At 43.8% G+C, this 19,587-nt stretch overlaps 1 long non-coding RNA gene across 1 annotated transcript in view; it reads right to left on the reverse strand.

Annotated features, from left to right (window-relative positions):
- Positions 1-285: 285 nt before the first annotated feature.
- The window catches only part of LOC147342673 (uncharacterized), an 89,931-nt gene continuing 70,629 nt past the window's right edge, over positions 286-19,587 (reverse strand). Inside the window, exon 9 of the long non-coding RNA XR_015157690.1 lies at positions 286-536. This is a non-coding gene — a long non-coding RNA (uncharacterized LOC147342673). The remainder of the gene's footprint in view (positions 537-19,587) is intronic.

Here is a 19,587-nt window from a genome sequence, read left to right on the forward strand (position 1 = left end):
GCAATGATCAATCAACTAAAACTAACTGTTTAAAAAAGATGAAATGAACAGAAACACAAACTTTGCAACTAACACCATAATTCAATTTTAAAAAAAAAGTATAAAATTTTAGAAAACAACAAAAGATCTACATGACCTTTGGTCTTGTGATGAGTTCTAACACACAACAAAAAACCCAACTTACCAAATTAGGAATATAAATTATTTAAAACATTGACTTTTATAATTTTATACATTTACTCTGTGAAGGACTTTATTCCAGAGAACCAAAAGACACAGTTAAATGACCCACTAACCACTCACCCTTGTCAGGCAACAGAGAAGAGAAAACACTTGCAGGAGTCATCTTACAACAGGAGGTCCTGGTAAGGAACAAGGAACTAACAAGCTCCCACCAACCAGGATTCTGGAGAGGTAAAAAAGAAATGGGAGTCTGCCGTCCAGAGGTCCTAGCACCTTCCCAGTATCCTCCTCGCTGGAATCCATCTCGGCTGAGTGATGCGTGTGCCTCCAGGAAGGATCCCAATTCAGAATGACTGTCAAGAGACAAACCAGAAACTAACCCAATGACCATAAACCCTGAGACGGTGAGCCACCTGGCAGAGCAGTTCTCTCCGTTGCCCTCACCCTCCTTCCCTCTGCCCCGGCAGCCCTTCCCAATGAAGTCTCTTGCTTGGACGGCATTCCTCTCCTCGGACAATTCATTTCCAAGTGTCAAACAAGAATCCACTCTCAAGCCCTGGAAGGGATCCCCCTTCCTTCATCAGAACCACAATCCAGGAGAAAATTATCTTCCAAATGCTACCTTGTAGAGAAGGCAATGACACCCCCTCCAGTATTCTGGCCTCAGAAATCCCAGGGACAGAGGAGCTTGGTGGGCTACAGTCCAACAGCAGGGCATTTCTGAGGGGAGGAAACGGTCCCAGGAGAGCTGAGGCACTCGCCAAAGGCCCCAGAGCTTTGGATGGCACAGCCAGAACTGTGGCTGAGGACTCCCAGTGGCCAGGCCTCTTGATCCTGGCCTTTCTCACCAGGTACATGTATGGAAAACTAGAATCAAAAACATGCCTGAGGGCTTCCCTGGTGGCTCCGTGGTAAAGAATCCACTTGCCAGTGCTGGAGATGCAGGTGTGATCCCTGCTAAGGGAAGATCCCACATGCTATGGAGCCTGTGAGCCACAACTGCCGAGCCTGTGCTCTGGATCCTGGAAGACACAATGCTGAGCTCTCATACTGCAACCACTGAATCCCATGAGCCTGTGCCCCACAACAAGAGGAACCACTGCAGTGAGAAGCCTGTACACCACTAGTTATGTCCCACGCTCACCTGAACTAGAAAAAAGCCCACACACGAAGACCCAACACAGCCAAAAATAAATAAAATTGTTTTCTTTAAAAATGCATATCTGACAAAGAATCTGTACTCAAATTGTCCAAGAACACTAGAGCAAACAAACCCATTCATAATTGGTAAAGACTGAAATAGACACCTGGCCACGCAGGATAGTAAACTATCCTACAGAAACATACTCAAGATACTGGTGGGATGCATGCACAACCCCTTTTAGAAGACAGTCTGACAGTTTTTTCAGTAACCACATGGAACAAGCACTAAATTTTATACATGACAAGTGGTGGAAGCCAGGTATCTTACCATTGGCATGGGAAATTACGGAGAAACAAAAGGAAAGGTTACGAGATCCATAGAGACATCTTCACAAATTACCTTTAACTGAATATGTTCAAAGGTAAGCTGGAATACACGTATATTTTTCCGAGTATTGTCAGCTGAGCATATTTAGCTCCTACGTATATGTTTTGCATAGCATTCTCTAATGAAAGGGAACAGGAAATATCCCTGGTGGTCTGGTGGTAAATGATCTGCCTACCAATGCAGGGAACACGGGTTCACTCCCTGGTACTAGAAGATTCCATATGCCCAGGGGCAACTAAGCCCCCATACAACTATTGAAGTACTTGCATGCTCCAGAGCCCAAGTTCTGCAACCAAACTGCTGCAATGAGAAGCCATGGCACGGCAACAAGAGGGCGGCCTCTGCTCACTACAACTAGACATGTAGCAACAAAGACCCAGCATAGTCAAAAATAATTCAATGTTAAAAAAAATAAAAGGACAGAAATTCTTTGAATAAATGACTGAGATTAGGGGAGAGGCAGTACATATATGAGACAAGATAATCTTAAAATATGAGAAAGTAAAGAAGGTAAAGACGACTATCAAGCTGTCCAAACTGATAAAAATGGATGATTACACAGTTTTATCTGTATACACTAGCAAATAATAATCTGAAAAGGAATTAAAAAAAAAAAACAATTCCCTTTCAATAATGTCAACATTAATAAAATACTTTGCCATGGATGCAACGAGGATGACAAGACTGGCACACTGGAAATTATACAAGATTGCTGAAAAAATATCCTGAATACATGTACAGATATCCCATAGTGATGGAAAGACTTAAGATGGCAATACCATGGAATGCATCTTCAATCTGAAATGAAGATCTAATATGACTTGATCGCTCAGAGCTTTTGTGTCATAAAGTTTTAAAGTATGAAAGAGATAGAGAAAGCTGCTGACATAGACTTTAGACAGGGGCAGTAAAAGTACCCCCTGGGTACCAGGTACTAAAGACCTGCTGGTCTTTAGCCAGGTGTTATACAGCCATTAGCAGTCTGCTATGGAAAGAAAGGCAATGGCTCAGAGAATGGCACCAGGCCCCTCACCCACAACATGCATTGAGATAACATTGGCAGCAGGTGAGTCATCCTGGGCCATAAAATGATTGATATGAATCTTGAAGAAAGGTAGATTTCCAGGCAAATCTATCGTTTCATTAACATAGATTAGGAGAACAAGGTATGAGGAAGACATACTGGTTTGTCAAGTCGGTTCTGAGCCTTTAGGGGGAACTGACCTGAAGACAGAATCTATAAGAAATACATAGTATATTAACATAGCTTAAGACAAACATTTCCTCATGAAAAAATGCATAGCTTAGCTCAAGATTTGAGAGAAGTTCAGTTCAGGTGGAGCCAGGAGTAGTCATGGCAACACAGAATTTTCAGAAAAACCTCCTTTTAAATTTGTATCAAGAAGGGAAAAAAAAATGTAATACTAGTTTGTTTCCTCCTGCTGCTTAAGAGAGAGAGAAAAAACCATCTGACACTTGCAGCCTATTCCCTCTGTCTGGAGACCCCCCGGCCTTCCTGCCTGTTACCCTCTTGGGGCCTTTAGGAAGCAATACACAAGCTGACCCTAATATACACGTGGAATGACTAGGGACTCCAAAGAGCCAGAACAATCACATGAGTCTGCAGTTCTAAGGTCCTCTGGTATGCTGTGCTAAGTCTCTTCAGTCACATCTGACTGTCAGAGCCCGCCAGGATCCTCTGTCCATGGGAATTTTCCAGTCAAAAATACTGGAGTGGGTTGCCGTGCCTTCCTCCATGGGATCGTCCCAACCCAGGGATCGGATTCCTGCATTGGCAGGGAGGTTCTTTACCACTAGCACCACCTGGGGCAAAAGTGCCTAAACGGAGATCAGGAAACCCCACTTAGGAGAAGGGACTCAAAGGAAAGGAAGTGAGGGAAGGAGACTCTTAGTCACACTCAGAGAAGCTTGGCAGGTAGTTCTGCAGGTGGAAGAGGGGAGGAAGCAGGCTGGAGCTGTGTAGAAGATGAAAGAGGGAACTAAAGCATGGGCCCCCAACCTCTAGGATCTATTGCCTGATGATCTGAGGTGGAGCTGATGAAATCATACTAGAAATAAGTGTTTGGTCACTCAGCCGTGTCCAACCCTTTGTAGCCCACAAAGCTCCTAGGTCCATTGAATTCTTCAGGCATGAATACTGGAGTGGGCTGTCATTTCCTTCTCCAGGAGATATTCCTGACCCAGGGACTGAACCTGGGTCCCCCGCACTGTGGGCAGACTCTTTACCAACGGAGCCACCAGGGAACAAATATAGAAATAGAGTGCACAATAAATGGACTGAACTTGAAACATCCCCAAACCTTCCCCCAGCCCTGTCTGTCAAAAAATTGTCTTCCGAGAACACTCCCGAGGTCAAGGAAGGAACTTCAAGTGTACTCGACTGTCCCAGGTTTCTGGCTTAGGGAGATGCTGAAGCAGGGGTTTCCCAAGATGTAGAACCTCCCTTGAGTGGGGTCCTCAACAGACCCCCGATAGCCTCGGTGATGAAGGGAGAGATTTGTTTCATTTTTTAAAAATGTCCTTGTGGGATAAAGTTAAAACTTAGAAATTCTCTTACAGTCTTCCCAATAAAATGTTTTGTTTACTGATCTGTGAAGTACCAACTGTGACAATCACTGTTCTAATATATCTCATAGTGTTGCTGACACTATAGATATAATTATGTGAAATTGAACTTATTCAATACAAATGATGAAGCATCTGCCCTGTGCCCAGCACTTTCCAAGGGTTGGGAGTACAATGAAAATACTCCATTAGATGGACAGCTGGTAGGCACATTCTTTTAAAAAAACCTTTTACATTCCCACCAATAGTTTATTCTCAATGTCAACAATTGCCAATTAATGACCATACTGGGTGGGAAGCCCATTAAAACCCCAGGAGCCAGGGTTCCTAGAAGGATATCCCATTCTCCCTTGGACAGTCTTCCACCCTCTCTAGGTCTCAGTTTCCTCATCTGCAAAATCATGGAGAACTGACTATAATTCTTCCCTGGAACCCAAGCCTATTGAGGGGGAGGGGAAATATTACTCCAAGACCTGGATGTGAGACCAGATTGAGAGAAAAATATGTCATTGCTGGTTTTCAGTCAAACAGACAGATACAATGAAGGAAGGAGCCCCTGTCCCTGCGGGATTTGTCTAGGGGTCTAGTCTGGGAAATTCTCACACATCAGGAGATGGCTCCGAGCTGGATTTCCACCAACAAGAACATCCATACAAAGGACAAGCCTGCAGAGCTCTGTGCCCATCAGCCACAGGAAGAGACTGCCTCCCGACAGCCAGCAACATTTACAAGTGACCTCCTAAGGCCTTCACAAAACTACAGGATCACCTCTGGGTTTTCTGTTTCCCTCACTTTTCTGACTCTTTTCTTAAAAAAAAAAAAAAAAAACGCACATTTCTTCATAGAATGCCACAGTGGAAGGAAAATAGGCCTTCAAATTCTAGACCTCAATTTGCAAAAACTTGGAGCTTGTTTTTTTTGTTTTTGTTTTTGTTTTGTTTGTTTGTTTTTGTTTTTTAATTAAAGAACCACATAATTTAAAATTTTTACACGTTCTAATTATTCAGTTCCAAAACACCAAACTTATTGCACAGGGACCCCATGCAAAGGCCCCCTCTCAGCAGGACAGCCACAGATTCCACCAGGAAAGGGAAGCAAGGTGCCCTCCTCCCTTCTTTTCTGCCTGGGTGGCCACCAGGTGTTTAAATCCATGCACCCTACTAAATTTCTAGGGTGCAAATGGTGGACCCTTCCCTTTCCCATCCCAGCAGATGGTCAAGGGCCTGCTGGGCTGCAAAGTGGCAGAAGCAGGGCTGGGCCAGCTGGCCAGAGTAAGGGTTATGAAGTCCCCATGGGTGAAATCACCAGGCAGGATAAATCCCTTGGACTTCCAGCAGGCACTAAGCTGCTTCTGAAAACCCGCACAGGTCTGAGCTTTATGAGAAGGGGTAAAGGCAAGGCCTTTCTGCGATTGCCACGTTAGGGGGCTCTGAGACTGTGCCAACAGAGAGGGTGGAATACGTGGTTCCCTGCTCCATCGAGTCCCAGTTCCCTAACCTGTGGTCCACACCCCTCCGCTCTGCTCACTGGATGTTGATCACTGGGGACCCAGGAGCGCACGAAATGGGCGTTCCCAGCCACAGTGGTGACCCCTGAGAGCACAACTGGGACCCCTCCGCCTCGGACGTGCTCCTGGTGCGCCACCCCCCCCCCCACCCCAACATGCTCTCCTGGTGCGCCCCACCCCCACCCCCACTTCCAGGAGAGGCCTGCAGGCCTCACTACTGCCCCAGGTGAAACACAAGGACAAGCAAATCTACCCGACAGACATAATCCAAGCTTTTTATCAGCTGATCTGTCTATGATTCAGGGATAAAACTATGCCTACAAAAAGGAAAAATGACCTGACCTAGGACGGCCATGATATTCTATAGAACCTGAGAAAATTGGTTACAAGGAAACTCCTTTTTTTCTTAGAAACCGTAAAGCTGGTTATTTTGGATATGCAATTAAAAACAATTAGCTTGTTACAAAGGCCTGCCTAGGGCAACGCTTGAACTTAATCCTTGCCACAGAATTCAACAACTTCCCTGGTGGCTCAGACTGTAAGTGTCTGCCTACAATGTGGGAGACCTGGGTCCAATCCCTGGGTCAGGAAGATGTCCTGGAGAAGGGAATGGCAACCCACTCCAGCATTCTTGCCACCACCCTCTTCCCACCCTCCACCCCCCCAAGAAAAGTACCTCAAAGAGAAATATTTTAAATCTCAGGCAGAAAACTAGAAGATCCCTTGTCTGTCTCCCTGGATTTATGTATGTCTCAGTGTGAGTCTTCTGCTTTTTGATAATATTGCGCAAGTCTGAATTCATATTTAAATGGTCTCAAGAAAAGAAAGCCCTTACAAATCAAACAGTTGGAAATACAAGAAAACATTGACCTAAATGAATTTCAGATTCACGTGAACTGGAAAATAGTCAATATTAACTACCTAGTATCTGTTTTTTCTCTAGTCTACTATAGACATGTCTAAGAGTCATTAACATTAAGCACAAAATTTTAACAGTGCCTAGGTTTATTATAAGTTAAAAATTGCTATATTGTTATATCTGTCACAAGCTTGTCCACAAGAAAGTACCTCTAAACAACAACAACAACAACAAAAAAAACTAAAAAATGTAAATAAGATATGCTGCTAAGTCACTTCAGTTGTGTCCGACTCTGTGTGACCCCATAGACAGCAGCCCACCAGGCTCTGCCATCCCTGGGATTCTCCAGGCAAGAACACTGGAGTGGGTTGCCATTTCCTTCTCCAATGCATGAACATGAAAAGTGAAAGTGAAGTCACTCAGTCGTGTCCGACTCAGAGTGACCCCATGGACAGCAGCCTACCAGGCTCCTCCATTCATGGGATTTTCCAGGCAAGAGTACTGGAATGGGGTGCCATTGCCTTCTCCAAAATAAGATATGAGCTTTTAGATAAAATATTATCAATAATTATACTCTAAAATGTATATTTTTATAAATATATTATTATTATATTCTAAAATTTTTCCTCAACATTGAAACTCTTGTAACTAACACAGCAGCTGCCTCGTGGCAGTCACTCAACAGTCACTTGCTAAAGACTGGGCTCAACAATTCCACAAAATGAGGTGTGTACTTATATAATGTCATACATGTCCACAGTCCATGTAATATCCATGGACTGGAAACAGTGTAACTACCTATCAACAGGGAACTTGATTAAATACACAGTAAGGCATTAATACAGTGGAATACGACGCAGCTGTTTAAACCAACGTACATGTCTAGACAGAGCAACTTACATGTCTACTTACACGTACCCACTTGTGAACAAAGCAGGGCACAACCACGTGTGCACATTGCAGTGCCACTGGTACCAAAAGTATGTGTTAGTCACAACGTAGTGTCTGACTCTTTGTGACTCCATGGACTGAAGCCCATCAGGCTCCTCTGTCCATGGGATTCTCCAGGCAGGAATATAGGAGTGGGCTGCCATACCCTTAAAGAAGACAGTGAATCTTGACTGAACTGTTTGTTGGGGGAGAATACTCACTGGAAGCTTACAAGAAACTGTTAACAGTGGTTATTCGTTTGGAGGGTAGGTGGGAACTGGGTGGATGGGTGTCAGAGGTGGGAGAAAAAAATTCTACGAACTACTGTTTTATACTTTCAGATTTGGGAATCCACATGAACATGGTTTATAACTCAGTACATCAATTTTTAAGTGCTCTGTGACCAGAACCCAGTAAATTCTGTTGGATGAATTACAACACACATGAGAGCTTCCCCATCATCTGTTCCCCTCTCCACCACCTACCCTGTCACGATTGCTTCCACTGCCACTGTCCTGGGAAGACACTGGAAGCTTTTTAAAGTTGCATCATCTTTAAGTTTTAAAGTCATACTTTCTAACTATCCATTTATAGTCATAAACCCCTCCATCACTCTTTACAACTGACAAAGTGCTTTCAAACCTATCATCTAATTGGGTCCTTAGGACAACCTGAGACAGTTTATATGTTTTGAAAGTGAAAGTTGCTCAGTGGTGTCCGACTCTTTGTGACACCATGGACTATAAAGTTCATGTAATTCTCCAGGCCAGGATACTGGAGAGAATAGCCTTTCCCTTCTCCAGGGGATTTGCCAACCCAAGGATTGAACCCAGGTCTCTTGCACTGCAGAGGGATTCTTTACTAGTTGAGCCACAAGGGAAGCCCAAGAATACTGGAGTGGGTAGCCTATCTCTTCTCCAGTAGATCTTCCTATCCCAGATATCAAACTGGGGTCTCCTGCAATGCAGGCAGATTTTTTTAACCAACTGAGCTATCAGGGAAGGATAAAACTGAAGTTTTGGGAAAGTAAGGGTTCTGCCTGAGGTCACACCTCTGAAAATGGCACAGCCAATCCTGATTGCCTTATGAGGATAGCACATCCCTCACCATTCTTCCCAACTCTAAAAAGGGAAAAAAAGAAAGATGACAGGAGGCCTTGCACAGATTTTATGTCAGTCCATGACACTCTAGGTCAGATTGATGTATGTGTGGGTCAGTCTGGGTCATGGTCCCGGGGGACAGGAATTGCTGAGAGAGGAAAACAGCCAACTTTTGTTTTGATTGTTACACTCACTCAGCAGGGAAGAAAAAAGGAAAGGAAAATGTTGTTCGCTGGCGTGGAGAGAACCCTGCCAGAAAATGGGATGGATGCTCTAACTTGCCAAAGACATCCCTGGAGGCCCCATTAACACCATGATACTGAACCAGAGAGATGCTGAACACTTAGGAGTGCTGCTGATTCCCTGGCAACTTTTGAAAGCAAGTTTATGTTTCCACTGACTGAAGCAAGGGGCCGGGGGGTGGGGGAGTGGAGGAGGGGGAGTGGTGGGATGTCCAAGGATGGAATTAGAGAATGGGAGGATTTAGCTGCTGAGGATGGAGTTGCAGGTTGTCCTGGGTATGTATCACAAAAAGTTTCCCTACATCAGCTTTTCCTCTGGTTCCATTTCTTAACCTCCGGACTGACCCTAGAGTCCCAGATTCACGTGATGTGCAAGAGAATGAGAAGGAGGAGATGCACCCTTCACGATCATGATCTAAACACACTGTTCGAGCTGACTGGGGACTTAGAGAAGAGCAGAAGCAACAGTGGAAATGATGAGCATTCATCAGTGTGCCCCCTGAATTCATTGTCATCTAAGACACGGCATGTGATATAGGGAAATTGTGTAATGTGCACCGTCCAGGGCCATTCATAATGGTCTCAGAACAAATGAAGGATTCACATGTTCCCATTAGCAAGAGTATAACTGGAATAAAAAGGTGACCCAAACAAGCTCCTCTGACCCTGTCTAAGATGGAAGACCCATCACCTTAGGAAAAACAGACTGTTTGTGTCGTAACATGATTTATTTACCCTGCATAGGAGAGAAAGCAGGACACTTACCTTCACACAGAAAAAGCAGAGAGGACTTCCCTGGTGGCACAGTGGATAGGAATCCATCTGCCAGAGCAGGGACATTGGTTCAATCCCTGGTCCAGGAAGATTCCACAAGCTGCAGATCAACTAGGCCCGTGTGCCAAAACTAGTGAGCCCACAACCCACAACTACTGAAGCCCATGTGCTCAGAGCCTGTGCTCTGTGACGAGGGAAGCTACTGCAATAAGAAGCCTGTGCACTGCAACAAAGAGTAGCCCTTTGCTTGCCATAACCAGAGAAAAGCCCTCATGGCAACAAAGGTCCAGCGCAACTGAACATAATTTTTTTTTTGTTTGTTTTGTTTTAAGCAGATAATTTTTAGTTTTAGTTTAGTTTTTTTTTTTTTTTCAAGAAAAGAACAAGTAACTGTCCATATCTCTTCATCTAATTCTAACACCTTCAATTCACAACTATTTTAATCACTGCAGAGAAAGTAAAAATTTCTCAAGGAATATCATAAAATATAAATGCTAGCACCTTAGTTTTATTTTAAACCTAAATTCTCAAATGAACTAGCTAACTTAACTCAGCTCTGATGTGGTACGTTTCGAAGTGGGCAGAAGAAGGAGCCAAGATGTGATACATACAAAGTTCATCAATACCTCAATTTGGCTCTGCAGCAGCCCAGCAACCTGGAACAATTAATTCTCTTTCCCCAAAAGCCTCTGACTCAGTGCAGACAACATACCCACCCTGTGTTATCTAAGAGACCAGGATGTTGAAAGGGAAAAGGAATTCTCCTCAAGATCAACATCTGACCACCCAAAATAGGACTGCCTTCACATTAAAACAATTCTCCGTAGTCCCATTGTTCTATTTGTTTCAAATAATGGAAAATCAAATTACGGTAAAATGTTAATAGCTTCATTGTGTGACCACAGAGCTAATCAGTTATATATCTAAAGAGTTTGGGGCTCAGCTGTGAGGTACTTTGGATCAATATCTGATCTCTTGACATCAATGTACTATTACCAAGGATTTAGTACATGAAGCAAAAATCCCACAAAATGGAGAACCACAGGACCAAGACTAAAAAGATTTAATTGGAACATGTTAGGCTCTGACCCAGGCTGGGGATACTCAGGCTTATACTTGGTGGATCCACTTCAATGTGGAGTGGGCACTGTCACAGATTAAGAGTCAGGTAGGAAAAAAAGAGTGGTGCAGGCGGAAAGAAAGGTGCTTAGATCCATGTGGGGAATGAAATATATGACAAGAACTCAGAAAATGTTGGCAAATCTTGAAGAGGGGTCAGGGAGTTGAGACCTGTCAGTAGGGCAGGCCCAAGGATGGAACCCTGGATAATGTATGGAAAGGAAGAATCAACACTTTTCCGCAGTCGGATGTACTTGCCCACGATGAGAACAGTTTCTGTGCAAAGAAAATGAAGAAAGCCTCCAGGTGCCATGGATCCCTGGGCAGGAGGTTTGGAAGAACAAGGCCACTCCCCTAGGCCAACCCACCAGACAAGAGAAAGACAGTCCCCCACCAAGGGCACCACAGATGGGGGAAAGAAGGAAACCACCTAATACATGCACATTGGTTCATTAACCTACATGAGAACTGTCTCCTGTGGTCCTATAAACATCATGGTGGGACACTGGGAGCGATGGGCCATGGCATCCCTGCTCCCCTGGCTCAATTGTGACAATGCCACTGCTCAGAGAAAGCCATAGCCCTCGAAATATCCCCACAACTCAGGACCTGCCTCCGACTGAAAGAAGCCTTTTCTATCTTCATGCCCAGAGTGATCCGGATCCTTCTGTTCAATGGGAAGTAGATCTTGCCACTAAGGGTTTGCATGCTGCAACTGAAGATGCTGCATGCTGCAAGGAAGACTGAAGATCCCACATGCCACAACTAAGACCCAGCAGGGCCAAGTAAAAACATACATAAGTATTTGAAATCAACAACAGTAGTCATAACAGCTCAGTGTATTGAGTGCTTACTCTCAAACATCTCACTAAAGGCTTTACCTATTGGCACTCTCTACATAGTTATACCATGTCGCATCCACCCTAAGATACAGATGTTACCATGGCTTCCAATTTACAGAAGAGGAAACTGAGGGACTCAGGAGGTAGAGGCCATGAGCAGCATGGTCTCAGGGAACCAGAATACCCTGGGAAGGCTTTGGGCATGACTCGAAGTGAAATGGCCAGGACTCCAGCCAGTGTGGCCCAGCTTTTGAGGGAATTAAGGCTAAAGAACTGTAAGGTCACACCAATCCAGAATCCAACCGGTGACTCAATGGACAGATGAGTGCTTAATCACTCGTCATGTTCTACTCTTTGCGACCCCAGCAACTGTAGCCTCCCAGGTGCCTCTGTTCATGGGATTCTCCAGGCAAGAGTACTGGAGTAAGTTGCCATGCCCTCCTCCAGGGGATCTTCCCAACCCAGAGATCGAACCCAGATCTCCCACATTGCAGGCAGATTCTTTACCGTCTGAGCCACCAGGGAAGTGGTGACTCAATGGAGCAGATTCTTATTCCTACAAGATCATCTGTGTTGGAAGAGGAAAGAAGAGTAAGAGCTCGTCACGGATAATAACTAACCTCTGCATAGCTGGAAGTCAGCCTGGAGCCTCGATTTATTCTGTCCGACTCTTTGCGACTCCATGAATCACAGCACACCAGGCCTCTCTGTCCATCACCAACTCCTGGAGTTCACCCAGACTCACGTCCATCGAGTCAGTGATGCCATCCAGCCATCTCATCCTCTGTCGTCCCCTTCTCCTCCTGCCCCCAATCCCTCCCAGCATCACAGTCTTTTCCAATGAGTCAACTCTTTGCATGAGGTGGCCAAAGTACTGGAGTTTCAGCTTTAGCATCATTCCTTCCAAAGAAATCCCAGGGCTGATCTCCTTTAGAATGGACTGGTTGGATCTCCTTGCAGTCCAAGGGACTCTCAAGAGTCTTCTCCAACACCACAGTTCAAAAGCATCAATTCTTCGGTGCTCAGCCTGCTTCATAGTCCAACTCTCACACCCATACATGACCACAGGAAAAACAATAGCCTTGACTAGACGAACCTTTGTTGGCTAAATAATGTCTCTGCTTTTCAATATGCTATCTAGGTTGGTCATAACTTTCCTTCCAAGGAGTAAGCGTCTTTTAATTTCATGGCTGCAGTCACCATCTGCAGCGATTTTGGAGCCCAGAAAAATAAAATCTGACACTGTTTCCACTGTTTCTCCATCTATTTCCCATGTAGTGATGGAACCAGATGCCATGATCTTAGTTTTCTGAATGTTGAGCTTTCAGCCAACTTTTTCACTCTCCACTTTCACCTTCATCAAGAGGCTTTTTAGTTCCTCTTCACTTTCTGCCATAAGGGTGGTGTCATCTGCATAATCTGAGATTATTGATATTTCTCCCGGAAATCTTGATTCCAGCTTGTGCTTCTTCCAGTGCAGCATTTCTCATGATGTACTGTGCATATAAGTTAAATAAGCAGGGTGACAATATACAACCTTGACGTACTCCTTTTCCTATTTGGAACCAGTCTGTTGTTCCATGGCCAGTTCTAACTGTTGCTTCCTGACCTGCATACAAACTTCTCAAGAGGTAGATCAGGGTTCTGGTATTCCCATCTCTTGAAGACTTTTCCACAGTTTGTTGTGATCCACACAGTCAAAGGCTTTGGCATAGCCAATAAAGCAGAAATAGATGTTTTTTTTCTGGAACTCTCTTGCTTTTTCCATGATCCAGCGGATGTTGGCAATTTGATCTCTGGTTCCTCTGCCTTTTCTAAAACCAGCTTGAACATCAGGAAGTTCACGCTTCACATATTGCTGAAGCCTGGCTTGGAGAATTTTGAGCATTACTTTACTAGCGTGTGAGATGAGTGCAATTGTGTGGTAGTTTGAGCATTCTTTGGCATTGCCTTTCTTTGGGATTGGAATGAAAACTGACTTTTTCCAGTCCTGTAGCCACTGCTGAGTTTTCCAAATTTGCTGGCATATTGAGAGCAGCACTTTCACAGCATCATCTTTCAGGATTTGGAATAGCTCAACTGCTGTTCTATCACCTCCACTAGCTTTGTTCGTAGTGATGCTTTCTAAGGCACATTTGACTTCACATTCCAGGATGTCTGGCTCTAGGTCAGTGATCAAACCATCGTGATTATCTGGGTCGTGAAGATCTTTTTTGTACAGTTCTTCTGTGTATTCTTGACACTTCTTCTTAATATCTTCTGCTTCTGTTAGGTCCATACCATTTCTGTCCTTTATCGAGCCCATCTTTGCATGAAATGTTCCCTTGGTATCTCTGATTTTCTTGAAGAGACCTCTAGTCTTTCCCATTCTGTGGTTTTCCTCTATTTCTTTGCATTGATCGCTGAAGAAGGCTTTCTTATCTCTTCTTGCTGTTCTTTGGAACTCTGCATTCAGATGCTTTTATCTTTCCTTTTCTCCTTTGCTTTTCGCTTCTCTTCTTTTCACAGCTATTTGTAAGGCCTCCCCAGAAAGCCATTTTGCTTTTTTGCATTTCTTTTCCATGGGAATGGTCTTGATCCCTGTCTCTTGTACAGTGTCACGAAGCTCATTCCATAGCTCATCAGGCACTCTATCTATCAGATCTAGGCCCTTAAATCTATTTCTCATTTCCACTGTATAATCATAAGGGATTTGATTTAGGTCATACCTGAATGGTCTAGTGGTTTTCCCTACTTTCTTCAATTTAAGTCTGAATTTGGCAATAAGGAGTTCATGGTCTGAGCCACAGTCAGCTCCTGGTCTTGTTTTTGCTGACTGTATAGAGCTTCTCCATCTTTGGCTGCAAAGAATATAATCAATCTGATTTCGGTGTTGACCATCTGGTGATGTCCATGTATAGAGTCTTCTCTTGTGTTGTTGGAAGAGGGTGTTTGTTATGACCAGTGCATTTTCTTGGCAAAAATCTATTAGTCTTTGCCCTGCTTCATTCCGTATTCCAAGGCCAAATTTGCCTGTCACTCCAGGTGTTTCTTGACTTCCTACTTTTGCATTCCAGTCCTCTATAATGAAAAGGACATCTTTTTTGGGTGTTAGTTCTAAAAAGTCTTGTAGGTCTTCATAGAACCGTTCAACTTCAGCTTCTTCAGCATTACTGGTTGGTGCATAGACTTGGATTACTGTGATACTGAATGGTTTGCCTTGGAAATGAACAGAGATCATTCTGTCATTTTTGAGATTACATCCAAGTACTGCATTTCAGACTCTTTTGTTGACCATGATGGCTACTCCATTTCTTCTGAGGGATTCCTGCCCGCAGTAGTAGATATAATGGTCATCTGAGTTAAATTCACCCAGTCCATTTCAGTTCGCTGATTCCTAGAATGTCTACATTCACTCTTGCCATCTCTTGTTTGACCACTTCCAATTTGCCTTGATTCATGGACCTGACATTCCAGGTTCCTATGCAATATTGCTCTTTACAGCATCGGACCTTGCTTCTATCACCAGTCACATCCACAGCTGGGTATTCTTTTTGCTTTGGCTCCATCCGTTCATTCTTCCTGGAGTTATTTCTCCACTGATCTCCAGTAGCATATTGGGAACCTACTGACCTGGGGAGTTTCTCTTTCAGTGTCTTATCATTTCGCCTTTTCATACTGTTCATGGGGTTCTCAAGGCAAGAATACTGAAGTGGTTTGCCATTCCTTTCTCCAGTGGACCACATTCTGTCAGATCTTTCCACCATGACCCGCCCATCTTGGGTTGCCCCACGGGCATGGCTTAGTTTCACTGAGTTAGACAAGGCTGTGGTCCTAGTGTGATTAGATTGACTAGTTTTCTGTGAGTATGGTTTCAGTGTGTCTGCCCTCTGATGTCCTCTTGCAACACCAACCGTCTTACTTGGGTTTATCTTACCTTGGGCATGGGGTATCTCTTCACGGCTGCTCCAGCAAAGCGCAGCCAATGCTCCTTACCTTGGACAAGAGGTATCTCTTCACCGCCGCCCTTCCTGACCTTCAACATGGGATAGCTCCTCTAGGCCCCCCTGTGCCCACGCAGCCACAGCATAGATTCATTCTGTAGAAAACAGTTATATTGAGGGAAGCAAGTGGACAGTAGTTCTGATGGTATATGACTCCTCCTGACAACCCCACCACCACCATGGGAGATGGTAGAGTTAAGTTTTTCCCACAAGGAGAAATGGCATTTGAGGATGGCATCAGACATCCTACATTAGGACTGCCCGTTTGTCTCTCTTTCAATATATGAGTTAAAATGTTTCATAAGGTCTTAGTCTGTTCAAGGTGCCATGGAAAAATGCCACAGCCTGAGGGGCTTAAATAAGAGACATTTATTTCCCACAGTGCTGGAGGCTGGAAGTCCAAGATCAGGGTGTCAATGGGATTGGTTCCAAGATAGTAAACGGCCACCTTTCCTCCGTGTCCCCACATGGCCTGTCTTCTTTGTACATGTAGAGAGACAGAAATGTCTGGCCCTTCTAAGGACACCAGGCCTATCAGATTAGACTGCACTCTTGTGACCTCATTTAACCTTACTCACTTCCATAAAGGTGCTATCTCCAAATACAGTCTCATTGGGGGGTGAAAACAGAACAGAAGAATTCAGGGCAGAGAGGAGGGGATGTGAACAAGGGACAGAATTCAATCCATAACAGTCTTTTAGCAGGTGTTCTTCAGGTTTGTAGAGAAAGAGGGGATATAAAATGGTTTATATTTCTGGCACGCTAACTTAGAACAAGCATTGCCAAATTATAATATTAACAATAACAACTGCTAACATTTATTCACCACTTACTATGTGCCAAGCACTACTGTAACATATTGCCTATGTTATCGCAATGAATGCTCCAAACACTCAAAATGGGCACTGCTATCATCCTCGGGTTAGAGACAGGGGACTTAGGTACAGAGAGGTTAATTGACTTACCCAGGATCACATAGCCAGAAAGAACTGAGCCAGGATTCAAACACCAGCATCAGATTTCAGAGTTCATGTTCTTAACTACAGCATTAAAATATGGACAAAACAAGAAATGTTTTAAATGCACAGGTGTGCCCTTTATCAAGAAACAAGTAGAGGTGACTTCCCTGGTGGTCTGTGGCTAAGACTCCATGCTCCAAAATCAGGGAACCCAGGTTCAATCCCTGATTCAGAAACTAGATCCCACATGGTTCATCTAAAACCTGGCACAGCCAAATAAATAAATGAATATTTAAAAAGAAGCTGAGGTTATAAATAGTAATAACCTTCTCAGAATCATCAGTGATGGCAAAATGAGGGAGAAACCGGACTAACATTAATTTTGTTTTCACCAGCAGCCCTGCTCGATTTTAAGTTGTTAAGTTTATTTTAAGTTAATGTTGTAACTTATGCAGACAAGAGAATAAGGATGTTTTTTTTTTTTTAATTGTATCTAGTGCTTCAGAGGGCTGGAAAAAGTTTTTATGTTTCCACAGACCTGAAGACCCTGATTATTCTTTCCATTTAGATGAACAAATAGGCAAAAATCAGTATGCACATCTAATGTCTTTCTTGTTGTATAAACTGGACAGAATCAAAACTCTTCCAGTACTACCCAGAATGCATTTTCTGGATGCAGGGGCCTGTGAGGGGTGTCCTTTTCCTGGATTCTTCACAGACACATCAGTCATGTTTTTTCTTCTCTAGAAGGTCTGGCAAAGTGCCTCCCTGATTGAGGTTGTTCACCTGGAACCCTGGATATATGTGAGCATCCCCTGGTGAGCAGCTCCCATTTGGGGACCAAGATCTCCAAAGAAGCAGAGCTCAAAGAAGCCAGGATGGGAGGCAAAAATTCTACAACTGGGTTGTGGGTTCAGTAGTGAAACAAGCCGCTTCCATCCCTTGATTACAAGACACATATGTTCTGGCTGTGGGTCGAAGATAGCACCATTATGCTTCAAATATACACTATATGCTTCACAGCATGTACAATACCCTTTAAGACTGCACCCTTTCAGGATGTTGACTCCCATCTGACACACTTGAGTCTTCATTAGCTGTCACACTGTCTTAGTAAGCTTTCAAAATTTGCCCAGTTGTTTCTAGATGATGGCGTCCTCGGTAAAACCAGTTAATTCCATGGCCAAGGGCACGTTGCTGTATTCCCTTTACCATCATAGAAGAGATGCTATGAAAATCACTAATCAGAAGCAATGCTACAGGAAGTACCAAAATGCTGGAAAATGGGTTCTGTGGACAGAGTTCCTGAAAGAAGCATTGTGGGGCAGGAACGGCAGATCTACATCTAGACTATATCTACTCCAGTGAGGACAAGTCTCTGCTCCCTCCAAGATGGAAGAGGCTCAGTGTAGTCACTTCAGTCATTTCAGTTACTGAGTTGTAACTGACTCCTTATAACCTCATGGACTGCAGCACGCCAGGCTTCCCTGTTCATCACCAACTCCCAGAACTTGCTCAAACTCATGTCCATTGAGACAGTGATGTCATCTAAACATCTGATCCTCTGTCATCCCATTTTCCTCCTGCCTTCAATCCTTCCCAGCATCAGGGTCTTTTCAAATGAGTCAGTTCTTCACATCAGGTGGCCAAAGTATTGGATCTTCAGGATCATTTCTTCCAATGAGTATTCAGGACTGAGTCCTTTAGGATTGACTGGTTTGATCTCTTTGCAATCCAAAGGAACTCTCAAGGGTCTTCTGCAATACCACAATTCAAAAGCACTGATTCTTTGGTTCTTAGCCTTCTTTATGGTCCAATTCTCACATCCATACATAACTCCTGGAAAAACCAAAGCTTTGACTAGATGGACCTTTGTCAGCCAAGTAATGTATCTGCTTTTTAATATGCTGTCCAGGTTGGTCATAGCTTTTCTTCCAAGGAGCAAGCATCTTTTAATTCCATGGCTGCAGTCACCATCTGCAGTGATTTTGGAGCCCCCAAAATAAAGTCTCTCACTGTTTCTATGGTTTCCCCATCTATTTGCCATGAAGTGATGGGACTGGATGCCATGATCTTCATTTTTTCAATGTTGAGTTTGAAACCTTTTCAGCTTTTTTCACTCTCCTCTTTCAATTTAATCAAGAGGCTATTTAGTTCCTCTTCACCTTCTAACATAAAGGTGGTGTCATCTGCATATCTTAGGTTATTGATATTTCCCCTGGCAATCTTGATTCCAGTGTGTGCTTCATCCAGCCCATCATTTCGCATGGTGTGCTCTGCATATAAGCTCAATAATCAGGAGACAGTATACAGCCTTGACATACTCTTTTCCCAATTTGGGAACCAGTCCGTTGTCCCATGTCCCATTCCAACTACTGCATCTTGTCCACATACAGATTTTTCAGGAGACAGGTTAGGTGGTTGCTATTCCCATCGCTTTAAGACTTTTCCACAGTTCGTTGTGACCCACAAAGCCAAAGGCTTTAGTGGTCAATGAAGCAGAAATAGATATTTTTTCTGGAATTCTCTTGCTCTTTCTATGATCCAACAGATGTTGGCAATTTGACCTCTGTTTCTCCCGACTTTTCTAAATCCAGCTTGAACATCTGAAAGTTCATGGTTCACGTACTGTTGAAGTCTGGCTTGGAGAATGTTGAGCATTACTTTGTTAACAAGTGAAATGAATGCAATTGTGTGGTAGTTTGAGCATTCTTTGGCATTGCCTTTCTTTGGCATTGGAATGAAAACAGACTTTTTCCAGTCATTTGGCCACTGCTGAGTTTTCCAAATTTGCTGGCATATTGAGTGCAGCACATTCATAACATAATCTTTTAGGATTTGAAGTAGCTCAACAGGAATTCCATCACATCCACTAGCATTGTTCGTAGTGATGCTTCCTAAGGCCCACTTGACTTCACATTCCAGGATGTCTGGCTCTACTCTAGTTAAGTGATTACACCATCATGGTTATC

The sequence above is a fragment of the Bos grunniens genome, chromosome 29 (assembly GCF_055505025.1).
Source record: "Bos grunniens cultivar Pamir isolate PY7600 chromosome 29, Bosgru_T2T1.0, whole genome shotgun sequence".
In the NCBI taxonomy this organism is placed as follows: Eukaryota; Metazoa; Chordata; class Mammalia; order Artiodactyla; family Bovidae; genus Bos; species Bos grunniens.